The sequence below is a fragment of the Phocoena sinus genome, chromosome 8 (genome assembly GCF_008692025.1).
Source record: "Phocoena sinus isolate mPhoSin1 chromosome 8, mPhoSin1.pri, whole genome shotgun sequence".
Classification (NCBI taxonomy): Eukaryota; Metazoa; Chordata; class Mammalia; order Artiodactyla; family Phocoenidae; genus Phocoena; species Phocoena sinus.
The window spans coordinates 95,168,317-95,192,269 of NC_045770.1; the positions used below are offsets into that span (position 1 = coordinate 95,168,317).

General features: G+C 51.9%; 1 protein-coding gene across 12 annotated transcripts in view; it reads left to right on the forward strand.

Moving 5' to 3' along the window:
• The window catches only part of TSPAN18 (tetraspanin 18), a 194,436-nt gene that overhangs the window by 111,174 nt on the left and 59,309 nt on the right, over positions 1-23,953 (forward strand). For all 12 annotated transcript variants that reach the window (XM_032639450.1, XM_032639441.1, XM_032639449.1 and 9 more), the window contains one exon: positions 8,514-8,655. The gene's annotated coding sequence lies outside the window, so the exon portion shown is untranslated. The remainder of the gene's footprint in view (positions 1-8,513; positions 8,656-23,953) is intronic.

The window sequence follows — 23,953 nt, forward strand, 5'->3', positions numbered from 1 at the left end:
AAATTCTTATTTCTCAGGCAAGAGAAATAGATCCAATGTCCCCTGGAAAAGTTTCCATCAGCCTCCCGGGAGGGGGCTTCTGAGCTCCAAAGACCAAGGCTTTCCTTCAGACGAAGAAGGAAAACCCTGGGCCTGAAGCGGCCCCCATCAGCCCCTCCATGAATTTCCTTTGACTCCCCACTAGCCCAAGCTCCGTCTCAGCACCCGTGACCCACCTCTCCTCTCCCGTTTCACGCCTCCGCCAGAGCACAGCCTGCTTGCTCTTCCCTCCACCTGTCGTGCAAGTTGAGGCCCTTGAGCCACTGCCTTGGCCGTGCCCTCTGCTTGGAAAGCCTTTCCTCCCCTTTGCCTTCTCCTTGGACTTGAGTCTGCTCATCTAGGAGCTCTCCCGCATCTTCAGCAGTGCTGCCATCCACTCATCTAGTGGCCAGTGGCCGGCAAGTTGAGGCTCTGGGGGTACAGCAGTGAGTGGTTTAGAACATTCCCCAGCCTCTGCCCGCTTCCAGCTACTTGTGAACAGCACCTTCCACTTGACCTCACTGCAAAGACAGGCAGTCCCTCCACCCTCCCGCGGCGCCTAACACAGAGATTTATACAGTAGGCACTCAATGAGTGTTTGCTGAATGAATAAGCGAATGACAAAAGTCACTTTCCTACCTTCCATTTTAGTGTTCTGCAGGGCCTTCTCCACCCGTTGGTCTGGTACTACATGCCGTGTTCTGCTTCAGGCATTGAGTTTCTATGTTCCCAGTGTTTATTAATTCTTATTATTAATAATAAAAGAGCTAACTTTGGTCTGGCTCTTCCTGTGTGCCAGATGTTGATCAAAGTATGCGTTACCTCCTCACGAGAACGCTGTCGTTAGGAGCTCTGATTAGCCCCTTTTTACAACTAAGAACCAGAGAAGTTCAGAGAAGTTCAGGAATTTTCCCAAAGTCACACAGCTAGTCAGAGGTGAGAGGATTCTATCACCAGCGGTCTGACTCCAGAGCCCAATGTTTTACATTTATCAAGTAAATGAATGACTCATACTACTTGATATTTTTGTAACTGAAGGAGTTAAGTCACACAAGTAGCTACATAGGCCCTACTTGTACGAACGGAAGTGTGCACACCATGTACACAAGCACACACAAGCACCCTCCCCCTTGGCTCTCTCTGTGTGCCATCTGTGCTGGAGTTTGTCACCGTGTCCCTTACACTCATCTCTCGAGCAGACCACACACTGGCCCCTGCATCTGAGGGTCCTTATATAGTCTCTTTGCTCAGCTGGACCTGTGGTTTCTGGGCCCTAAAAGATGGATTGTTCTTAAATGCAGCTGGTTCGGGAAAGATTTTTGTCGGGGGGAGAGGGGAGGGAAAAAGTGGAGGGGAAATGAACAGTGAGGGATAACCCCCAACTTCCGGGATAAACCTCGAGGCCAGGTTCATAAAAGGCACTGGGACATCCCAGCTTGGTGGGTGTGGATGCTTCTCAAATCTAGCAAGACATTCATTCATTCCTTCATTCATCATCAAAAGCTTAGGGCTCATGAACTTAAGAAATGAAGGTGGAATTTGGGGCATTAGTGATCTTCCAGTGGAGGCAGGCGGACCTTGCTGCGTAGGCAATGGTGAGCTACAGAAGGTTGTTGAGCGGGAGAGTGGCATAGTCCAAGCTCTGCTCCGTGAGGATCTGTCTCTCCACCCAGTGGAGGATGGAACGGGGTGTGGGGAGCATCAGGGAGATTGTGTGGAGGCTAATGGCTGCGGGCCAGGTGAGAGAGGATGAAGGCTTCCTGGATTAGGGAAGTGGAGCCCATGGAGGTGGCAGGTAGAGGGGAGGGGGCAATGTAAGGAGGTGTTTCCAGGTAGATGGGACCGAGCTCTCTATCTGAGGAGTAGAGAGTGGAATCCAAAAACCTGAACATTTGGGAGACTCTGTGGTTAGGAGGATTCCTGGAGGGGCCGTTTCTGGGTAAATAATGACAGCGATAGTTATAATAGGTATTACTGGAGTCTGACTGTGTGCCAGGTACTGGCTAAGTGTTTTACGCATTCTGTCATATTAAATACTCACAAGAAACCCCTGAGGTAATTACTGTTCTCGTCTCCATCTTGCACCTGGGGAAACTGAGGCACAGTTAACTTGACAGAGATGACACAGCCAGGAACTGGTAGAGCTGGGATTCAACTCCAGGCAGCTGCCTGCAGACCGTCCCCAGGTAACCCCTGCCTGCCGCTGCCTCTCCATCCGCAGGCCAGTAGGAGGCCGGCTTCATTTCTGGAAAGGGCATGCATTTCCAAGCTGGAGAGCTGAGAGGAGAGGACTGGGGGTGATTTAGAGTCACATGAAAAGCGGTGAGAGGGCAGAAGTGGCACCTCGGGGAGGAGGCCGGCAGCCCGCCTGGGCTCCCCGTTCTGTGTGGTGGGGACATCAGCCCAGAAGATTAATGAGAGGACAGGGGAGGGAGAAAAGGAAGAAAAAGAAAGAAGAAAAATTGTTGCCCATTATACCTGTCCTTTGGCAAGACCGGGTAATTAGCAAACCCTCGGCACTAAAATATTTCTTTTAGGTGTGATTGCAAAGTAATTATGTGGTATGGGTTGTGTATTAATCGTGTTGATTAATAACACTCAGGTAGTAATTAAACATCTGCTTCACAATCGAGTGTAGGCTGAAGCTTAACATACACGCATGCGTGCCTGTGCCACATGCAAAGCTCCTTCGTCCGTGTGTGTGTGTGTGTGTGTGTGTGTGTGTGTGTGTGTGTGTGTGTGTGAGAGAGAGAGAGAGAGAGAGAGAGAGAGAGAGAGAGAGAGAGAGAGAGGGAGAGATAGAGAGCATGAGCCTGGCTGAGTTGAGACCCCTCCCTTCCCCACGGTACAATGAGGCCTTTGTGCCTCCAGCCCCACCTGGAACACAGGGAGGAGCTGACATGGGCCTGGGCTGTGCCAGCCCGCAGCCCCTCTTGGAACAGAACCCAGCGCTCCCAGTGTGTCTCTCTCCTGGCTGAGCTGCCTGGCAAGCAGGTTGTGAACAGGGGCTCAAGGGTTCCATACGCAGCAATGTGCTAGAGTGTCTTAGAACTTTGCTATCAGTATTAGACTGCTGGGCTTTGAGGGTCCTTTCTTGGGCAGATTACTTTTCCCCAGAGCGGGGAGAAAGTTCTTATTATAGGAATCACCCGGGCTAAGGCCCGGGGAACATCCCTGCGCATCCCTTAGGGCTGGATTTAATGATCTGATCACAGATGCTGCAGGGACCAGAGCAGGATGCCAACCTGGGTGCCTGGAGCTCAGGTTCTAGCTTGGATCCTACCCTTACTTGCTGTGTGATCTTGGGCAAGTAGCTCTCCTTCTCTGTCCCTTGGGTTCCAGGTCTATGAAACAAAGAAAACTGAGCTTAAGGTCTCAGTCTCCAAGGGCTCTTTCCAGATCTGCTGTACTCAGATTCTAATTTGGTTTGTACTAATTAGGAATCAGAGACAATTTAGATTCAATACATATGATCCTTAGTGAGTAAACAATTGGAAATAATTCCTTTCTTTATGACTTCTCAAAGGCTCATTCATGAGCAATGAGAACCCAAGCTAAAATCAGTAGCTTTTATTTGCAGACAGAGAAATTGCAGATTCTTGGAGCTGCTGGGCATTGCAATTCATTCTTGTATTTTAAAATTTTACGTTTATATTTATGGACTGCCATTAGGTAATATGGATCCGTCCTGAAGGTTGATTTTTTGAATTAACTTAACTCATTTTACTTATTAGTTCACACTTATAGCTTGGGTTTAATAAGCATACAGCACAAAAGTCATAAAACAGCCCTTCTCTTTAGCAATATTGTAAAATCAAGACTCTTTTCTGAGTCATCCCACGTTTATTTGCTCATAATTTGCTTCTCTTATGATTTGAGGCCCAGTGACTGCCAATTCCAGCCACTTGTTTGACTTTGAACTTCAGCGTCCTCACTTGCAGTAGGGGGAGGTCACCACTAATTAATAAAAGCAACAAATGCTTACATTGTAGGAAGCGGGTATCCAACAATCACTTACTATGTTGAGTGCTTCTCGTATATTGTCTGGTTGAATCTCACATCTCTTTGAAGCGGTTTTATTTTTTTCACTTTATAGGGGAGGAAACTGAGGCCCAGAGAGGTAAACTGGCATGCCTGAGAGCACACGGTGACAGTGTAGAGCCAGGATGCAAATGCACCATGTCTAAATCCAGTCATCATCCCACCTCTGCGTCCCCTGCCCACAACCTGCCGGTTTCAGTATCCCGCCTACCTCCCCCACCCCTCCAGCATCCCTTTATCCAGCACTACCATCAGGCCCTGCCCATCCTCCTTCCCTCCTCTCATCATCTGTTTCCACTTGCCTGGGCTCCTTGCTGCTTTTCAGCCACCTGAAGCACACCTCTGCTCTATGACCTTCAGTGGCTCCCCTTTTTCTGTGGACAGAGTTCATCATCCTCGGCCCAGGATTCAAGGACCTTAATCATCCAGCCCCTTCCGATTTAATTTCCCATTCTATCCCTACAGGCAGCCTTGCCTCCTGGTCCTGAATACTCACCTCACACTTGGACACCTCTGTGCCTTTGCTCACCCTGGTCCCTTTGTTCACAGTGCCCTCCTCTCATCCCCATACATTCAAATCTGCCTCCTCCTCCAGGAAGCCTTCCCTGGGGCCCAAGCAGGAAGGGGTCCTTCCCTCCCCTGAACTGAAAGCAATGTGATGAGTCCTCCTAAGCCACCTTGAACTATGGAGACAAGGGCATTGTCACTCTTCCCCATAACAGGACCTCCTTTGAAGGCAGAGTTGGTGCCTCTCTCATCCCTGGCACCCCCGGAGGCCCCAGTACACAGCAGGTATTCAGCTAATGCTCACCAAATGAGTGAATGCTCCCATTCCTTGAGGTCTCCAGGAAACAGAACTCCTTGTGTCTTCTCTGTTCAGGGCCAGCCCAATGCAAACCTGGGAAGAGAGTTTGTCCAAGTTCTGTCGACTTCCAACAGCTCTGCCCCGCTCTGTTCCTGCATGTTTCCTTCTGTCTTCCTAGAATGATCACATTCCTTCTTAGTCAGCGACTCGAACGTGAAACCATGAAACCTCTCTCCTCCCATCACAACTTACCTGTCTTGGGCCCTATTTACTCAGCTTACTGCTATATGAATGGCCTTCTGGTTTCTGGTAAATGAAATCCAGCTGTGATGTTAATAGCGAATCATGGTGAAGAAAAGTAGACACGCAGGGGCCGAGCACACTCCGTATCTGAGCCTGAGGACCCTTTGCTTTATAGATGGGAGACTGAGGCCCAGGGGAGGGGCGAGGGGGACTTACGTAAAGGCGTTGGCTGGATTCCCAGTCATGGCTCTCTAGGGAGCTCTACTAATTCCTGGGTTATCTTGGCCACTGGGATTCGAACTACAGCCCTGTCTGTGGGCATGGCACTTTATAGAATGCATGCCTTTTCCCTTAGGTAGTCATCTTAGCAGCTCTGTGAGGGTTCACTGCGGCTCAGAGAGGCCGGTCGCATGCCCTGATCACACAGCCAGTGGGTAGTGGCTGGAGTACAGGTCTGGCTGGTCCCCAGCGGGTGCAAGGTGCACTCACTTGTTGGCTTCCCTGCCCGCTGACAGCAGCCCCGGGTGTATACCAGGCTCTGTCTACGGGATCTGTTCCCGGCTGGGACAGGCATCCCGAGGGACCACGCAGGAGACTAAGCCAAGGAAGAGGCCGAGGGCAGGATGTGCTGCTCTCCTGGGCAGCAGTCAGGGGAGTATGGGATCCGCAGACAAGTGATGCAGGCCAGGCCCACACAGCAGGACCATGAGCACGGGCCCAGCTCACAGCCCACAGAGCAGGGCTGCCTGGGCCACCATGGGATGGCCAGGGCCTTCTGCCTGCCCCCTCCCCTGCCCCACTGGCCACTCGGCCACACCCTCCCCACGCGGCATTTCTGGGCCCGGACTCAGGGCGGCAGCGTCATTCAGCAGTGAGCCACCCACATTTACAATGTACCCACGTCCACACGCTAAACTCTCCCACCCCTCCCCCTCAGACGTGGGCGTTGCCCACCCTTGCATATCACGTGAGCTCGTTCGCACGCCTTTATGACACAAACACTCCTGAATTTCTCTCATGCTCCTTCTACCTTAAACAGTCTAGACAGTGGCACCCCACAGCATCAAGAACTTCTGCTCCTAAGTCGACTACGGGGTTCAAATCCGATCGGTGCTGTTTAACAACCATGTGTCTGCTCAATACTTAACCTTTCTGAGCCTCAGTTTCTCATCAATAAAATGGGAATGCTAGCAGTGTTAGGATTAAATGGGAAAATGCATGGAAAGCACTGACCGCAGGACTCTTCCATCTCATTTCCCAGCTGCCTGTCGGGCAACCTTGGCTCCAGGTGCCACCCCCCACAACTGGGTATCTCTATGCCTTTGCTCACCCGGGCCCCCTGCCCACAGTGCCCAGCTCTTGTCTCCACACACACACATCTGCCCCCTCCTCCAGGAAGCCTTAACGTGCCCGCGGGTGTCATCAGTGCTGGTGGCATAAGGACATTGGAAGAGAAGGAGCTTTACATTGGCATCTCTGCCTGTGAGTCGGGGGATTCAGAGCTGACTCGGAGACGTTGTCGGGACTGATGCTGTATCCGGCGCCCCCTTTCACAGAGGGAGAAACTAAGGCCCCACGAAGGGGAGGTCGTGCCTGAGTGCTCACAGCGAGTTAGTGCCGTGTTGGGGCTGGAACCCAGAATGCCCGCCTGCGGATCCGTGGGGTTCAATGCTGCCACCTCCTCCTAGGAGACGAACCACCCCCCCACTGCCATGTTAATTGAGGGGGTGGTCTGCTTCTCTCAGCAGGTTTGAGGGAGCGTGGGCTGGGGTGGAAATGAAAGGTGGAAGCTGGGCGTCCCCCTGGTGAGCTTCTTCATCAGCCGTATGTGTGAAGAGGAGGCCCAGAGAGGCTGAGACACATCTATCATCCGGACAGGGGCCGAAGCAGGGGGCACAGGCAGCCATGGCGAGCCCAGGAGAAAGGCACAGCTCCATAGCGTGCCGCGAGAAGAACGGTCTCCATTGTCACCTCTTTCCTGCAGCCAGTTATTTACTTCTTCATCATACCCTTATTGGGAAAAGCTGAGAACGCCACGCCTCCCGGGGACTTCGCCCCCCACCTTCCACCCCTCCCCAGTTCTCACGCACTGGCTGCCATCTGGTGACATTAGCTCACCAGCTTGCGGGGTGCTAATGACATTTCCATTTTGCTGGCTGGTGAAATGTGGGCTGGGCTGTGGGGAGCCCGTGGGCAGGTGGGGAGTTGCAGCTGCGGGGAGAGGTAGGTATGCTGGGTTGGGGACCCACCCTGGTGCACGAAGGCAGAGACGGGGATGGACAGCGGGAGCAGCGGGCATGAGTCACTGGTGGCCTTGAGAGAGTTTTGTCTGAAGACTTGCCGAGGGCACAAAGCGGCTCCCCCTGCAGCGCTCACAATACCCTCCCTTGTGTCGCCTCGCTAACGTTTATTGAGCGATTGCTGCGAGCCAAATGCTCTGCTGGGGCTTCACAGACTTAGGAGTGTCATTTTCACTCCCTGCAATCCTCAACGAGAGATGCTATTACTATCCCTGTTTTACAGAGGAGGAGGCTGATGCTGTGAGAGGACACCTGACTTCCCCAGGGTCTCTCTCTCCTGGAAAGAGTTTGCCCCAACAAGTGACCGAGGCCCACCTGCCTCCAAGCCCAGGCTCCCGGCCACCGCGGGCACCACCTCCCATACCTTGTCTGGGCTTGGACGAAGTCAGGAAACAATTCTCCATTCTGGCCTGTGACCAGCATTCACCTGTCAGGCAGGCAGTAGACCCTGTGCCCAGGCTGCTCCAGGGGTGCAAGTCTGTCAACAGCAAAGGAGGGTGTGGCCCGGGAGAGAGCACCTGGCCATGATGAGTCAGGAGGGACCTGGGGTTTAGGCCCCACTCGGACACCAACTTGCTCTGTGACTTGGAGCGAGTCACTGCCCCTCTCTGGGTGTCGGTCTCCTCACTGATAAAATGAGGCCATCGGTCTGGCTGGCTGGAGCATCTCAGGAATGCATTTTCACACGAGGAAGAATCTCTCCACCAATGCGCGTGAACACTCAGAGTTTCCTCCCACTCAGACATATAAAATTTTGTTTCACATCAAAGCAAATCGGGAAACATTTGTCAAGCCTCCCGCTCGGCAAAGGGCACCATGCTAGACACAGTGGGTGTGACACTTGCGTATTTTTATTCAGGACATACACACACAGGCACATACGTATCTTTGTGTCTTGGAATTTTTTGCAGGCAAGTTCAGCTGGGACCTAGACGATGGCTCCCCAGTCCTGATGCCCAAGCCCAGGCTCCTTGCGGCTGCCCCTTCACACCCTCTCCTCAGGGCCCGGAGCACATTTCAAAACAAAAAGATGAGACCTCGGGCAGTGTGAGCGATGGCGTCCCCCACCACGAGGCAGTCACAGCTGATTCTGCTTGTCTTGACAGGTGCGCATCTCCTGGACAGCCCCGAGCTTGCAGGGACCAGACCTTCCGACCCCATCATCCAAGCTACGTGAACCCTTTGAATTTGAACTTCTAAAAACGTGGGCACAACCTTTTTCCAGACTTCTCAACGCAGGCTACCCAGGTAAGGGAGCTCAGGTGTTCAGCGCGGGGTTTTATGCTGCTTTTGCTGTTTTTGTTGTTGCTAATAGCAGCCATCAGGGGACACCCTATCCTTCTTTATCACCCTGTCCTGTTTTATTTCCTTCATTAGCAGGAGAACCCAGTGGTTAAGGCTTTCAAGTCCAACAGACCTGGGTTCAAATCCTGAACCTCCAGTTACTAGCTGTGTGACCTTGGGCAGGTTTCTCAACCTTTCAGTGACTCTGCTTCCTCCCCGGTCAAATAAGGAAGCAACAGCACCCACCTCTTGGGTTTGTGGTGAAGATAAAATGACGTAATAGATGATGAGCGCTTAGAACAGGACGCGTAGTAAGCTCGGGGTGCAGTCAGCCTTAGCTGTTACTAATAGTACTCCTATTATGTGCTCATGACAATCCGTAGTTAATTCATCCTCACGTTGATAGGCTGCCTCCTGCACCAGAATGCGGACTCCAGAGGACAGGAGTTTGTCTGTTTTTATTTGCTGAATGAATGAATGAGTGAGTGAAGCTGTTTTACCTACATTATGCAGAATAAAGAAGGGACAGGTTGATTTTTCTCTAAGGAAAATTCTGAGCTAAGGGGATTCTTTGATACAAAAACCTTAGGGGACTAAGTTCCTTTTGTCCGGAGGCTCTAACCATCGCTTGTCTACATGATCCACGATGGCCCATGCCAGTCTCTCCATTCTGGTCAGCAAGAAGGGGGAAATCAGAAAAGGAGAGGGTGCTCCTTCCTTTAAGAGGGTGCATACATCACTTCCTGTGAGGTCCCATGTAGTCATGTGACATGCCTAGCTGCAAGGGAGGCTGGGAGATAGAGTCTTTATTGTGGGGGACCATCTGCCCAATTATAATTCTCTTACGAAGAAAGGAGGGGCAATGGATACTGGGCCACCCTCTGCCTTGTCAGATAAGATGATACCACCACACGTGTTTCATCCTCCCTCCCTTCTTCCTCACCCCCAGTCACCAGTGATCTTTTTACTGCCTCCTTTTTTTTTTTACCTTTTCCAGAATGTCATATAATTGGAATCATTCAGTAGGTAGCCTTTTCAGACTGGCTTCTTTCACTTAGTAATATGCATTTAAAGTTCCTCCAGCTCTTTTCATGGCTTGAAAGCTCATTACTTTTTATTGCTAAATAATGTCCCATTGGATGTCTCACAGTTTTTTTGTCCATTCATCTATAGAAAGAAATCTTGGTTATTTCCAGTTTTGGGTGATTATGAATAAAACTGCTATAAACATTTATGTGCAGGTTTTTGTGTGGACATAAGTTTTCAATCAGTTGGGTAAATATTTAGGAGCATGGGATTGCTGAATTGTATGGTAAGAGTATATTTAGCTGTTTAAGGAACTGCCAAGCTGTCTTCCAAAGTGGCTGTACCATTTTGCATCCGCACCAGCAACAAGTGAGAGTTCCTTTTGTGCCATCTCCTCACCACCAGCTGGTGCTGTAAGTTTTGTAGATTTTTGTCCTTCTGTCAGGTATGTAGTGATATGATCCCCACTTTAAAGTTGAGGATCCTGGGCTTCCCCGGTGGCGCAGTGGTTGAGAGTCCGCCTGCCGATGCGGGGGACATGGGTTCGTGCCCCGGTCTGGGAAGATCCCACATGCCGCAGAGCGGCTGGGCCCGTGAGCCATGGCCACTGAGCCTGCGTGTCCGGAGCCTGTGCTCCGCAACGGGAGAGGCCACAGCAGTGAGAGGCCCGCGTACCGCAAAAAAAAAAAAAAGGCTGAGGATCCTGAGACTTAGAAAGGGCAGCTTGCCCCAGGTGATACAGCAGGTAAGAGATCTAGGAACTTTCCCCACCTGCTTGACAACTGAGCCCAGTCACACCCCACAGCCTCTGCCCACAGCAGGTCTCCTTGAGGCCGTGGACCAAAGCCATGGGGTAACTCTTCCCACTGCAAGCTCAGGAGTGACTGGATTGCAGGCCCCTGTTCACTGTGTAGTATCTGTTTCTCCCAGCAGAACTGAAGTCCAGTGAGCAGGACAAGGAGGGGTGGGGGCAGAGTGAGTGAATTTGAGCCCAGATTGGAGGGGTCTCACTAGATCAACCAAAACAGAGCCCTAGGCGGGGCTAGGGTATAGGTGAGCCCAGCAGGCTGCGGGCCTGTACCCAGTCCTTGGGTCTGAGGGGAAGGCTAGAGCTGTTGCCCAGGTCAGAGGAACCAATGACGGGCCAGATGTGAAGGTTGGCTGCAGGGGGAGACAGGGTGAGGGTGGTGGGGTGCGATGGGGTGATGAGAGGCCAGGCAAAGGCTGAACTGAGGTCAGATGCTGCATTGTTTGGAAGCCAGCACTCAGCTCAAACCTGATTAAGCAAGAAGACAGGCAATTTATTCGTTTTTTATTGGTTTCCAATATAGTGGCAACTGGGGGCCTGTTTACTGGTGTCCAAGGTTCAGATAATGCCCAGGTCTGTGCCCTCTGCTTCTCTCCTTGTGGGTTTCAGTCCCCAGTAAGCACTCCCCACGTGGCAGTGGGGCAGTGGCCAGCAGCTCCAGACTGACACCCTGCTCATTGCAAATCCAGTGAAAGGAGAGCTGCTTTTTCCCAGGAGTTCCTACAAAAGTCCCAGAGTTGAAGCTTATTTGCTGGCCTTGGGTCACATGACCATCTCTGACCAATCGTTGAGACCAGAAGGAGAGACTATGCTGGTTGACCAGACTTGGTCGGTGTTGAGGCGTCTGTGTTTGGGGCTGTGTGTATGGGTGGCAGGATTCAACCTGAAAGTGTGAGAGGGCTGGTACCCCAGAGGGAAAGCCAGGTGCTATTTTCAGAAGAAGGAGGAAGGAATGCTGAGCAGACAAAACAACAGCTGCTCCATATCGGAGCCACGGCAGGGGGTGAGGGGGCTGATTTGTCCTGAACGGGTCCTTCCTGTGGCTTACAGCACAGGGATAGCCTCTCTCTGACAGGTGCACCTCGGTTTCAGTGGATCTGGTATCTGAAAGCCTGATTTACACACACACACACACACACACACACACACACACACACACACACACACACACACACGATGTATCTGCAGGCGATGCTCCACTTTCCAAAAGCATTGCCCCAGGAAGTCCTTCCCGTAGTGAGTCTTCGTGTTCCCCTAGTGGCCACGCCACTATTTCAGTCACTGCTTATCTGGCCGCTTTGGGCTGTCCTTCACTTGCTGGGAGGGCCTTTTGCTTTCTTTACACCCCACCCTCACCCCCACTCCCTCATCGCTGGGGAAAGTTCCTTGAGCCACTTTAGCACTTATTTGCCCTAAATGGCCTCCCTGAAGACCCAGCCTCCCCTCAGCCACCACCTTCCTGGGGCCTCTCCGAGGGAAGGGGAAGGAGAGGAGGCCGTCACTGGTCAAGCAGGAGCGGCCCCAAGAGTCCGCTGGTTTGCAGGCCAGCCTCACAGCCCCAGCTGACACCCGCCGGGAAAGCTCTGTTATGCATCTAGGGTGCGGTGTATGATTTCATTTGCAAAAAGGTTTTGCTTTGCAGGAAAAAAATGGAAAAGCACAGTGCATGAGGCTGCGTCCCAGGCGACTGTGGCCACGTGCTTTCGAAGATCTGTCCTTTGTTGATTTCGGTCAACCACAAACCTCCTGGCCCTGCACCCATGTCTCTCTAGCCTGCGAATTCTGCAGCTCTGACTCAGCATGTAGACCAATTCAGCGTTGAGCACCACCCTGCCTTATATGGGATGCTCACTGCTCTTGGGTCAATACGTATTAATTTATTTCTTCAGCCGTTGGCTATTGAGCTTGTACTGTGTGCCAGGCACTGTTTATTTGCTGGGGATTGGGAGTGAGCAAAGCCGAATGGTCGCTGCCCTCTGGGATCCCTGCTGAGGGCAGGACCCTTCCTCTGGGTGTCTTGCCCCCCACCCCTCATCCAATGCCAAACCATAGCTGGACTTGCTGGATGTTCACCACTTAATTATTTTCCACACTATTTTTTAAAGCCCCCCGCTTATGACTGATGCTACAGAGATACTAGAATGATTTGGTCCTCACCCTCTAGGACTTAAGAGTTTACGATGCAGCTGGTGATGGGTCCTGGAGAGGGAGGGAAGGCCACAGTTTGAGATCTGTATGCAAACCCAGTCAGGGGCGTGCACGAGTCAACGAAAAGAATAGGCCAACCTCTTCACTCCCAGCCCCTCTCTGTTCAATTGGCAGCTCCTCCGAGACCACCGCTGAGAGCCCCTCAAGGAGCCAGCCTGTTATAAGGGAGACAGACATGAAAGTAAATCCTGTCATTCAAGGTAGAGAATGGGAGGGTTCAGAGCAGAAATATAAAGGAAGGCTTGGAGGTTCCAAGACCAGATCAAGAGGTCACTTTGGGGTGGTGACAGTGGTGGGAAATCAGGGAAAGCAGTGCATTTGAGCTGGGCTTTAAAAGTGAGTAGGACATGGGACAGTAGGATGCTGGGGGAGGGCATCCCAGGAGGAAGAAACAGTGAGAGCAAAGGCCTGGAGATGGGAGCCCTGGAGCTTGGAAGACTGTGCCAGGCAGGAAGTGAGATGAAGGCAGTCAGCTTCTTCCATGCAGTCCTCCAGGCTTGGCCACACAGGCCTGTGGCCATCTTCAAGGCTGCCTTAAATCACAGGCTAGGTTTGGAGCTGAGTGGCTCTTCTGTTTTCCCTTTAAGTCCAGGAGAGGGAGTTTTGGAGGGGCCCTTTAGAAAAGACGGTGCTGCACAGGGACCAAGAATAATTAATCCTCCCATCTCGAGGTTCTTTACAGAACTTAGAAATCGTTTTCATTTACAGTGTTGTAAGCAGGGGGCCTAGTGGCAGACCCTGGGCTGGAAGTAGGGGCACTCGAATTCTTGTCCCAGCTGTGTTACTGGTGACCTCAGCCTCCCTGAGCTGTATTTTTTCCTTTGTAAAATGAGGGGTGAGGCCCCTTCCAGCTTTAAGCTTTTATTCCAGGTTAGACCTGGGTGCCGATCCCAACTCTGCTAGTACTACAGCCTTGGCCCTCTGAGTCTCAGTTTTCTCATCTGTAAGTTGGGGGTAATAGTACTCTGTGTCTCACAGGACTTACGTGAAGATTAAATGAAGTAACTAAGTGAGACAATGTGCTTGACAGCACACCTGCCCAGAGGGTCAGTACTTTGTGATAGCACCGATACTATTGGTGGTATTATTATTTATATTTTCATTTTCATAACTCTGTGGGAGGAGTCCTCAACAGAGTCTTTGTACAGGTGCCTGCAAGGCAGCCTGAGTCCATGTCCCCCAAAATCTGGTGGTGGGGCAGGGAGTCACACCCCTCCCATCTCCAAATGGGGGCAGAGCTGCCTTCCTCAAAACCACATTTCTTCATTCATCAAACGTTATTGAGCACTTGCCACGTGCAGGGACCTCTGAAATGCACGTGGGATCCTATTGAATGGGGCACCCAAGCTGCCTGCTCTCGGCAGCTCAGGCTGCGCTCGGAGCAGCCTCCACCTTCTGGCTGGCGCCATGCACACCGTTGGCCAAAGGAGCTCAGGGCCAGCAGGAGTGCGCTGAAATCCGCAGACTGGAGCCCTGGGGAGAAATCCCACCCTGCCTCCCATCGCTCCTGGGCCTTTGTATAACCCCTTCCTTTCCGTCTTGGGGCTAAGGGATGAAATGCCAGAGATCCCACCATATTTAGCTGGTCTTGCGTTGTCCCTGGACCAGCGAGATGGACTGGACTGCCAAGACCAGGCTCGGCCTTATGCAAACGAAGGCATTCGAGAGAGGAAGCCCACCAGCGAGCACGGACTACAGGGCTGTGTTTTATTCTCACCGCCTGTAATGTTTGTTTGCATCCTGAATTGCAAAGGGTTTGGGGGTCTTTCTGGAGGATGCAAAGCTGGCAGATTGGAAGGTGCTGAGGGGTCCAATCTGCCTTGTGCTCACCTGGTCCTTTCCTGGTGGCCAAACGCATCTCACCCGCTCTGGTCTTCCAGCGTCCGGCACAGAACTGAGCATGCCAGGGTTTGTAGTCAGGGATTGGTGAATGGTTAGACAGGTGGGCGGATTACAGTGGATTCGCTGTCATACACTCTTTCCTAGCCTTGGTCCAAATTTCCAAGGTGGTTGGTGACGCCAGGCCCTGGGTTTGTTTTTCTGTGACAATGTGATTTGGGCTCCTGTGCGAAACCAGTGGTTCTCAAGCAGTGGAGTAGATGCGAAACAAATGGCTTTTGGGCCTGTCAGCTTCTCCGTTTCAGTTTCAGGAGACAGCAAAGTGTGTGTCCTGACCTAAGGACGAGACCTTGCCGGCTGTCAGACTCACGAGAGATCAGACCCCCGCTCCAAGGCTGGGTGACCTTGGCCACGTTATTTAGTCTCGATCAAATTCTGTTTTCTCATCTAGAAAATGATGGCACTAATAGCTTCCAACCCATAGGGCTGTGATGAGCATTAGATTAGATAATGGGTGTTAAACCGTGGAGCAGCGCTCTGGGAACATGGTAAATGCCGAGAAAAGATGATGATGATGTAGTTAATGACCCCTTAAGCTAATGGGCCATAAACTTCTCTCTTCCAAACAGATTTTTGCAGACTGCTTTGCATTTTTAAGACAAAAATTATTTTTGAAAGTTATTATTACAGAAGTAATGTGCTCCTTAAAAATTTCAATAATCAGAAAGGATTTAAATTTAAAAGCAAATGTCCCTCAACCCACCCTCTGCCATCTTCCAGCTCTTTCCCTCCATTTCCCCAGCAACATTCTCTTTGAATGTGGAGCTTCCCAAGTCTGGAACTTTTCTCCTTTTTTTTTCTCCTTAAAGAGCAGAAGACAGGTACACAGTCAGGAGGGGACAGTGGTCCTATTGGAGCCATGGCAGCCTGTGGGTCCTTGGCTCCAGTTTGCTCTGAGCCTTGAGGGTCTCCAGTGTTTTGTGTCCTGGAGGCCTGGGGCGGTGGCCTGAGGTGCCACATTCAGGCTAAGCTTAGAGTGAGAGGCTCGTATACACCATGTCTGGCCATGTGCCCAGGCCCTCTCTTCTGTCACGGTGCCCCAGGGCTCAGTCCAGCCCAAGGTTCCGTGTTCCTGGTGAGACAACTGCTCGTCCCTAGCCACCTTCTGACAGCCTGCACTTCCCTGCCTGTGCCCTCTGCTGCCTTCCAGAGGATTCTGATGCAAGCTCAAGTTTGAGAACAACAGGCAGGTGGCTGGGGTCTAACACCGTGATGCAGCCACACGTAGGAGTGAAGGAACCCACGCTGGAAGGGGGAGGTGCTGGGGAAGCCTTGGATTATCAATGACTTAAAGGTGGACAAAGAAATCTGTGTGTAACTTGGGGGAGGGGAGTGGATTCCTGGCAGAAGGATCAGCCCATGCAAAGTCCCTGGGGCGTGGTAGAGCCAAAGCATTCAAGGAGCTACAAGTGGTGCTGCTGGAGTGGAGTGAGAAGAGGGCGTGGGGGAAGGGAGGGCATAATCAATAGGCTTCTTGTGCTCTGAGTTTGGGCTTTTCCCCAGGAGTGCTGGGGAGCCATGGAAGGGTTTATGCAGAGGAAAAATAGTGGGGAGGATGGATGGTTGTGTGGGGCCCCTGGACCATAGCAAGTGACAGGCTGTCTTCTGGAGGGCAGGGCTGAGCCTGCAGTGGATGGAGAGAAGACCCTGGAATACCCTGAGTCATGGAGCCCTGCCCTGTTGCTAGAACATTAGGACCTTGAAAGGATGCTGTAACTGTCTTGTACTGCATTGAGTCTCTGCGTTCATGCCTTCCACCCCCAGAGACTCCAGCTACTGTTTCTGGGGTAGAGGAGACTAAGGTGCCCCCTGCACGTCTGGGATCTAGGTCTGAAGTGGAGGCACCAACATAGGTAAGAGCAAACCGAGATTCCTTCTGAGGGTGGAGCAGGATGAAGGCTGGGAGGGGCCGGGAGGGGTCCTAAGGTGGATGACAATGGGGGTCAGGAGGGCCCCTGGCCTCCCCACCTCAGGGCTGGCTTGGGGAGCCCCCTGGAGAGGAGGTGACAGGAGAAGCCCCCAGACCAGCCCCCGCCTCAGAGGCCCCAGCCTCTCTCAGTCTTCCCAGGGCCAGGCAGGAACAAGAAAGGGAGCTGGGGCCTCTCGCAGGCCTGGGGCTCTTGTTTGGGAAGGGGCCTCCGATGAGCTCATCCTGTGGTGAATCAGAGCTGAGAGGATGCTGAGTCCTCGGGGAGGCCAGAACCAGGGAGAGGGAGAGTGGGGTCCCCCCGCGGGGCAGAGGTGGGGCAGGTGTGAACTAGGCCGCTGGCTAGAGGGCCAGACAGGGTCCCATTTGCCCAGCTGAGCAGCAGCTTTGGGGTGGCAGCTCCTGCTTCCTGTGCCCCCAATCCCGGGGCTAGTTCAGGCTGAAGTGCAGTTGCCTGGAGCCCGGTGATGCTTGCCATGGCCTGGCCTGTGTGTATTCAAGTATCGTGTCAGCCCCAAGCAGCAATCAGTGGTGGTGTGTGGCAAGCGCTCAGAGGAGCTGTGGTTCCAGCGGAGGAAGTGCCAGCCAGGCCCTGCCCGCTAGGTCCCCTCCCTCCGGGGCTCAGAAATGGCTCAGGCTTTTCTACTTTACCCTCAGTCCAGATTTAACTCTCAAGGAAAATGACCGGCAAGGATGTGTGGCCTCACAAACTAACTGGACTCGGGAGGGCTTTCAAGGTCATCTGTTTGGACTTCTTGAGAGTATTCATTAAGCCTCTGCTTACATACCTCTAGCAATGGGGAGCTCACTACTAAGCAAGAGATCAACATTCATTCCGATCGCTCTGTTTTTCTCCTCCTTTACATAGGCCCTGGGTTCAAATCTTACTTCTGCTACTTCCTGTGTGGCCTCAGGCAAGTGACGTAGCTTCCAGAGCTCTGGTTTCCTTTCATGTTAAATGGGTTTGATAAATGCCCACCTCTCATTTACAAAGAAGTTTAAACCAGACAGCTTTACCACCATGAGCAAGTCAGATCTTTCCACAGTGCATTGGCCTGGTGCCCAGACAGGGTTTCTCTGCTGGTCTCCCGGCCCCATGGCCAGTCACATCACCAGGGTGAATGTCCACGCCTCCCTGGCTCGTAGTAGGTGCTCAGCAGATGATTGGCTGCATCCCCTCCTCTCTCAAGTGGACCCACCGGTGCCTTACAAACAAGGTCAGGCCAAGTCCTTGGCTTTTATCTTAACTCAGAGACCCCGAATCACGAGGTGCCCCGAGCTGTGACCCAGTGCTGGTCACCAAAGGCTTCCAGGAGGCCGGTCTCCTGCAGGCCTCCTCCCTCATGCTCCCTCCCTCGGCCCCTCACGCTTCTGCAGAATCCCACCTCCTCACATCGCCTGGGGTTCACTGCAGCTTTTAATGAGGTCGGCTGGTGGGTCTGTTCCATTTCCTCACATCTTACAGAGCAAAAGATAACAAGGAAGTGCCAATGTGAAGCCGCAGGTGGAGGAGACTGGAGGCGACCTCAGGCCTCATGACCTCTGACCTCAACCTACTACTGCCATACTTCCCACAGGGTGTGGGCATCACCCTCAACCACGCCATTGGTTCCTCTGGAATCCTGCTTTATTGGTGGGTGTTTTGTTTTTGTTTTTAACAGCTTTAGAGAGGCAAAATTTATGCAACATAACATTCTCTAACTTTAAGGGTATGATTCAATGATTTGTAGTAAATTTTCAAAGTTGCGCGACCATCACTACAATCTAGCTTTAGACTATTCCCATCACCCCCAAAAGAAACCTGGTTCCTATTTGCTATCAGTTCCCATTCCCACTCCCTGCCCCAGGCAACAGCTAATCTACTCTTCTTGGTCTCTATAAATTTTGCCTTTTCTGGACATTTCATATAAAGGGAATCATGCACCATGTGTGGACTCCTGTTTTTATAGCCTGCTGAAGGTGGGCGGAGACTATGTCCACTCAGTGATGTGCCCATCTTCCCATAGCCAGCCAAGGCCAAGTTGCGAGTCTGCTTTTTTAGAGTTGGAAGATCTCATGAGGACACTCAGTGCAGTTTTTACTTCAGTGCAAGAAAGAAATCCTCTGTACCCAGTCCCACACTATGACTCTCTGACATCTGCTTGAATATACCCAGTGCCGGGCAGCTCACTACTCCCCCAGAGACTGAAGGAAACTTGCATATCTTGATCATATGCTAAGTGCCAAGCTTGTTGATGTCTTTTGATCTTTGGTTCCATCCTCTGAGAGGAAATCATTTTACAGCTGAGGAGATTGCACCTCAGAGGGGTAGAGGCACTCACCCAAAGGTAGGAAGTAGGGGAAACCAGGATTTAAACCTTGGGCCTCTCAGATTTCAGAGAGATATGAGATACTTATCTTTGTATCAGGGTGAACTCTCTCCCTGTAACCGCCACCCATTATTTCTAGTTTTGCCAGTAAGACTCACACAGACCACCAACCTGGACATGGGGAGGTAGGAGAGAGAGTTAAGGAAGACTTCTTGGAGGAGGTGATGTCTGAGCTGGGACTTGAAAAATGAGCAGGAATTAACAGGCAGAGCTGGGCGGGAAGAGTTTTTTCCAGGGACTGTTTTAACTGCCAGCCCTTCTAATATTTCACAGCTGCTTGAGGCTGGGGAGAACTGTTGAAAATATCTACTCTTGCTGTTCATTCTTCCCCAAACATCACCAGTAAGTGGTGGTCCAACAACAGTACTTGAATGCCTTCAGGGCCAGGGAGCTTACCACCTGACCTGGGAACCTTTTCCATCGCGGAGTTGCTCTGGCTCTAGGCCAGGCTGAAGATGGCCTCCCAGTAGCCACAGTCGCTTGCAGCCACACAGGATGTGGTCAGTTCGTCTTCCCACCACCAGCCTACAGGATGCTGAGCATAGCAGGCAGGTCTTGGAAGCAGCCTAAGGGTCTTGACTGAGATGTGTCAAGTTCCTCCATCCGTTCTCCTTGATGTAGACTGTCCATGCTACTCAGGCCTGGCCACTTACCTCTGGGATGCCCAGTGCATGCCCTTGAACTTGGAGGCAGTTTCAAGCAGTGGTTGAGTGTGGACTCAGTAGCCAACACCCGGTTCATATCCCAGCTCTGCCACTCCCCCAGGTGTGACCTTGGGACAAGTGCCTTAAGTTCGCCATGCCTCACCGTTCATGTGTCAAATAGGATTAAGAATGATATTACACCTTATTAGTCAGCTAGAGCTGCCATAACAAAATAGCACAGGCTAGGGGCTTAAACAGCAGACATTTATTTTCTCACAGTTCTAGAGTCAAGGCATCCAAGATCAAGGTGTCGGTGAATTTGAGTCCTGGTGAGGCCTCTCTTCCTGGTTTGCAGACAACCACCTTCTCACCGTGTCCTCACATGGCCTTTGCTCTGTGTGTGCACACAGGGAGAGAGAGAGAGAGGGAGAGATCTCGTGCTCCCCCTCTTCCTATAGAGACACCAATCCTATTGGATGAGAGGCCCACCCATATGACCTCATTTAACCTTATTGACCTCCCTAAAGGCCATATCTCCAAATACAGTCACACTGAGTCACAACTTCAACATGTGAATTTGTGGGGACACAATTCAGTGCATAACAAGCACCAACCTCAGAGGGTTGCTATGAGATTGAGTAAATGTGTATAGAGCATTAAGAGCAGTGCCTGGAATGTGGTAAGAGCTACACTAGTGGATGCTGTTATTGCCACATAGCATTAAATTCAGGGGTGGAAGAAACCCCTGTCCATCCTTGCTGCAAATCTAGACACTGTGAAAACCTAACGAGGGACTTCCCTGGTGGCACAGTGTTAAGAATCCGCCTGCCAATGCAGGGGACACGGGTTTGAGCCCCGGTCCGGGAAGATCCCACATGCTGCAGAGCAACTAAGCCCGTGCGCCACAACTACTGAGCCTGCGCTCTAGAGCCTGCGAGCCACAACTACTGAGCCCGCGTGCCAAAACTACTGAAGCCCGCGTGCCTAGAGCCAGTGCTCCACAACAAGAGAAGCCCACACACCACAAAGAAGAGTAGCCCCCGCTCGCCGCAACTGGAGAAAGCCTGCACGCAGCGACGAAGACCCAATGTAGCCAAAAAAAAATAAATTAATTAATTAAAAAAAAAACCTAATGAGTACACACATATAGTAATAGCAGATATTTATGTTCAACCATAAAAAAGAAGGAAGTCTCACCATTGCAACAGCATGGAGGAACCTTGAAAGCATTATGCTAAGTGAAATAAATCAGACAGAAAGACAAATACTGTATGATCTCAGTTATTTGGGGAATCTAGTGGAGCTGAACTCATGAACTAGAGATCAGATTGGTGCTGGCGGGTCGAGGAAATGAGGAGATGTTGGTCAAGGATACAAACTTCCAGCTAAAAGATTGATGAATTCAACAGATGTAATGCACAGCACGGTGACGATAGTTAAACACACTGTATTGTATACTTGAAAGTTGCTAAGAGAGTAGATCTTAAATGTTCTCACCTTAAAAAAGGGGAAAAAAACCCAGCATCTATTTATATCATGCTTACTATACGAGACTTTCTATGTAAGTGCTTTACGTAGCTGATTTAACCCTCACACCAGCCGTATGAGATAGATATTCTTGGTATCCCAGTTGTGCCGTTGAAGAGACTGAGGCACAGAGGGGTGAAGTGACTTGCCCCAGGTCAAACAGCTGTCAGGCGCCTAGTAAATTAATAGCATACAGTTATTTACTCAAGTAATATTCATTAAGGGCCATCTGACTGTGCTGGGAGCTCAACCCCTGCCCTCCAGGAGTTCACAGGCTGGTGGAGGAGACAGACCCACGGGCAGGTAGTGGCAGTACCGAGTGCTGAGTGCTCTAATGGGGCGAACCCAGGGAGCTGTCATGGAGCTCAAGACGTGACATCCGTGCTGTGGCATCTAGCAAGGCCCAGGGAGACACCAGGGAGGGCTTCCTGGAGAAAGAAACGTGTAAGCTGAGATCAGGAAGAAGGTAGGAGAACAGCCTGAATGAGGAGCTGAGGGTGAGAGTGTGCGGTTGTGGGTTGTTGGAAGCTTCATAAGCTGATAATGTCCATTCTGAGATTTTCCAGCGGTCCTGTGACAGCACAGGGGTTCTTTGGTGGCCCAGGGTCTCTGACATCACAGGGTTTCTACATGGCCTAGACTTCCTGGAGCAGCCCAGCCCCGCGTGGCAACCTAGGGGTTCCATGCCAGTTCAGGGAGTCATATGGTGGCCCAGAATTTTTTCTGGCATGCAAGGGACCTGCGTGATCTTGATGCACAATGACAGCCCAGGGATCTGGAAGCTCCCAGGGGCACTGTGGCAGCTTCTGAGGGTCCCAGACATTTTCTGGGGTTTTGTGACAATCCCGGGGATCGCGTGGCCTCTCCAGGGCCCTGTAGCCTTGTTCTTTATGGCTTCAGAAAGAAGAATATGCAGACTCATAGTAGGCAAGCCCTTTGGGGAAAAGGAAACAGCCTGGAAGGGTCTATACCTGGAGGCGCATTTGCAAGGCTTAACCAGGCAGCAAGGAGATGTGGCTGGAAGTCCTCTCCCTCCGGAAGCCTGGGGGAGCCAAGGAGTCTAGATTCCTTATGGTTTATTTCCTTCCGGAAAGCTGAAAATTAGCCACTCAGGGAGGTCTGCGGGGAGCACTTGTCCTTACTTGCAGGCCTGTGACTTGGAGAGGACCAAGGATGCACCTGTTGCCTGGATACGGAGGTACCGCTCCTCAGAGCCCTCCGAGCAGGTGCATCGTGCAGGGGCCGGAGGTTGCGGCTGCCCACGAGGGGGCTGGCACACCTCCACTTACAGACACCAGCATTAGCCCCTCAATGGGCTCCTGTGAGCTGAGCCTTCCCAGACCGGCATCGCTGGGTTAATCCCAGCCCCACTCACTGCTCCAGGTCAGCTGGGGGACCTGTCTGGGCCTCAGAGCCATGCCTGCAGAATAGGGATGACGCTCCCGCCTGTTTCCCCGGGGGGTGCGGCATCGAGTGGGATGGGGGAAAGCCTTGTATGAAAGCATGAGAACACATTCCTGCTTCACCACGGGCGCTGTGTGCTCCTGGGCGAACACCTTCATACCACAGGGCCCTCAGTTTCCTCATCTGTAAAATGGGGGTGGGCCTAGCACAGCGTAGGAAACGCAATAGTTTCTCAACCAATGCTAGGTCTACCCCAACTCCTTCACCTCCAACCAGAGACTGCAGCCAGGTATCCTGGGTGTGGGGAAGAGGGTGGTTCTCAAGCAGAAGAGACCATCTGGCCCCAGGAAAGTCAATGGTCTTTGTGCCTTTGCCTCTGAGCAAACCTCCTTTCTTTTTAACCCTGGGCAGAGCCAACACGAGAGCTACCTTTGTCAGGTACTGGGCTGAGAGTTGGACATTCATGATCTCATGTAGTCCACCCTACAATACTATGAGATAGTCTTAGTGATCCCATTTTACAGACAAGCAAACTGAGGCACAGAGAAGGCAGCTAAGTTGCCCCAGGTCACCTGACAAGAACAGAGCAAGCATTCGTACCCAGGTTTGTCTTGATTGCAAAGCCGGGACACTAATCACCTCTCTTCCCAGGTATCCTAGAAACAGCCAGGGGAGAAAGAGAAAAATGATGAGATGGGAACCAACTGGAGAACTAGTTGAACTCTTGGTGCCTGGGTGGGTACATTGTTTGTCCTTCAGGTCTAGGGCTGGCCTGGCTGGGTTTGACCCGGGCTGGCTCCGTGAACCATTTGAGGATTCCCAGCCCTCAACAGACTGGACCTCTCTCCTCTAGTGGCCCATTTTTAGAGAAACTGATGGTGGAGGATGTCAGAGACTCTGGTCTGAACAAGAACCAGTTCTGCCTGCACTTCAAAGGTCTTCTTCTTGGCAGGAGGGAAACAGACATCTCGTAACTGGGAGAGAAGGAGGGGTCTGGCGGCCCAATGACCCATTTTGCTTTTCCAGCCAAGTGGGACTTGGCATCAAACAGGAGGGCAGGATTCATTTCCCCCACCCCCACTGTAGCTAGATCTGCCCAGGGGCTGGGGTCTCAGGCCCCATGCAGAAGGGGGAACCCCGCGGGAACCAGCCCCTGTGCCCTAGCCTACATTCTCCCCCGCGGGGCCCCCCAGCCAAGAGCCAGCCTCTCTGCCAAATACCAGACCACTTATCAGGCTTTTCCAGGGGACCGGTGTCCCCAAGCAGAGCTCCAAGCCTGCAATTAGGAAAGCAGCAACGGGCTTAACTTTCTCTGGACCGTGGGCTTTTCAGTGGGGAGATAAGCTTGGTCTGGATTAAGCTGGAGGGTAAAAAATATTTACTCTGAAACAATACTCCGTCTAGGAGCGAATCTGGACCCTGGGGCTTCCGGGGGTCGGGGTGGCCAGAG